Below are 2500 nucleotides of genomic sequence, written 5' to 3' on the forward strand. Positions count from 1 at the left end.
GGGACGTATGACCCAAACGGGGGCTTAATGACCCACTGCCACTGCAAACCATGCTCCTACGACTAAATAGAGGTAAAAACTACGATTTGGTGCAATCTTCATGTTTGACCTCGTAGCAAGGTACCCTCCTATAGTAGGCAATGAGCAAATGATCATAATCCCAGGAGGGCAAAAATGGGAACCCGAAAGGAAAGCGCTGTTGGCGCGCCTAAGCTACTGGCCCGTAGAGTAAAAATGGTACCCCCAACAAAGTTGTCGATTGACATTCTGATTGCACTTTTTATCATCTAGGGTGCGTTCCTTACACGTTTTGAGGGGTTTTGGCGAAAAACATGTTTTGAGCCACACGAGCTCTCCGGCCCGCTCGGTGCACATTTTTGAAAAAAAGCTAGGGAGCTGCCCTAGGTTCGGGGTGTCACAAAATATTGAAAAGTGGTCAAAAACCGCTATCCAGAATCGGATGTAGAATCATTAGACGAACTTAAAATTGTTCTACGACCAATGTCTGCGACGTTTAGTATTCAAGATATGGCCCGCCCTAGGTCTGACCTGGCATTTTCGTGAAAATTTAAAGCATGGCCATAGGGACGGGTAAAATAGCTATTTTGAAGCAAAAACCACCTCACTTTAAATGGCCATAACTTTTGAAAAACAAGAGCTAGGGTGCGTTCTCGACACGTTTTGAGGTGTTTTAGCGAAAAACATGTTTTGAGCCACACGAGCTCTCCGGCCCGTTCGGTGCACATTTTTGAAAAAAAGCTAGGGAGCTGCCCTAGGTTCGGGGTGTCACAAAATATTGAAAAGTGGTCAAAAACCGCTATCCAGAATCGGATGTAGAATCATTAGACGAACTTAAAATTGTTCTACGACCAATGTCTGCGACGTTTAGTATTCAAGATATGGCCCGCCCTAGGTCTGACCTGGCATTTTCGTGAAAATTTAAAGCATGGCCATAGGGACGGGTAAAATAGCTATTTTGAAGCAAAAACCACCTCACTTTAAATGGCCATAACTTTTGAAAAACAAGAGCTAGGGTGCGTTCTCGACACGTTTTGAGGTGTTTTAGCGAAAAACATGTTTTGAGCCACACGAGCTCTCCGGCCCGATCGGTGCACATTTTTGAAAAAAGCTAGGGAGCTGCCCTAGGTTCGGGGTGTCACAAAATATTGAAAAGTGGTCAAAAACCGCTATCCAGAATCGGATGTAGAATCATTAGACGAACTTAAAATTGTTCTACAACCCCCAGTCCGACGCCTCGTATTCGAGATATAGCACTTTGTAGGTCTGACCGAGCAATTTTGTGCTGAAATGTATGGCGGACATGTTATTCATTAAACAACATTAACTTGCATCGTGCCCTACTTCATCGGCACAGCTACTATCGACTATCTATTGTTGAAATGGATTGAGTTTGACCATTTTAGCTCTTTTCTTATGCCGTGCACCAACAGTGTGTACCGATCAGGGAAAGTACACTACGTACGCGTTCATGGATGTATATGTTGGTACAAGTTGCCGGTCGGAATAGCAGTGCACCAAAACTGTGTACCGATCAGGGGAAAGTACAAGACGGAGGGCGCAGCCCGAGCGTACGCGATTCATAGATGTCCATGTTGGTACAACCTACATGTACGTACCTTGTTTTTGTATCAAAAGTTCCAATAAAGTGTTTGTATGCTTAAAATGCTTATCTCAACCGGTCACCTTTTGGCCTGCCCTTTTATAGACAGAAACCTAGAACGATACTCGCGATGTTTGTGTTTTCCATTCGCCCGGGACGACGAAATGAGCTCTGTGCACATCGTGCAGAAAACTATCTCCTCCTCGTATGTTTTGTCCCTCCACGCATATAATCACCCACATTTGTGTTCAACACGGACGGCGCAGCCCGAGCGAACGCGTTAATGTTTATGTTTGTGCACACTAAAGTTACAATCCTAGGATTTGGTTATTGCGTCGCAGTGCCCGACCGTCGCGGACACCATTCTTGGACAAAAGTCCAAGTACGTAGAGTACATTCCCTAGGTATGTGCCCGTTCGTGACTTTCGTTGCGTGCTTACAGACACGCTTGGGTATGTTTACCATACAAGGTTTACTAGGAAAACCTGGGAAGGACGCTTGCCCTCCCGTTGCGGACACCATTCTTGGAAAGAAGTCCTGCTACGTAGCGTTCTTTAATGTACTTGATCAGTTTGTATTGCATTTGCTTTGTGCAATTGACTTTTGCTAATGCTCACTAAGGGGTGTTCGTTTGCGATGTGTATGATAAGCAACTGTCTATTCTAACCAGCAGTTAAATAACACTTTTCACCCAAATCATAGGAACGTAGAGTACTTTCCCTGATCGGTACACAATTTTGGTGCACCTCTAACTTCGCCAGCACTTTATCGTTACGTTTTGTGCACAACCTTGGGACATGGTGTAAGTTTCATCATTGTTATGTTTGATTCGGTTTATTATGATTGAAAAATACGCTACGTCCTAGAAATCTGAACTCG

This window comes from Anopheles arabiensis (genome assembly GCF_016920715.1).
Source record: "Anopheles arabiensis isolate DONGOLA chromosome X unlocalized genomic scaffold, AaraD3 X_pericentromeric_contig0005, whole genome shotgun sequence".
Classification (NCBI taxonomy): Eukaryota; Metazoa; Arthropoda; class Insecta; order Diptera; family Culicidae; genus Anopheles; species Anopheles arabiensis.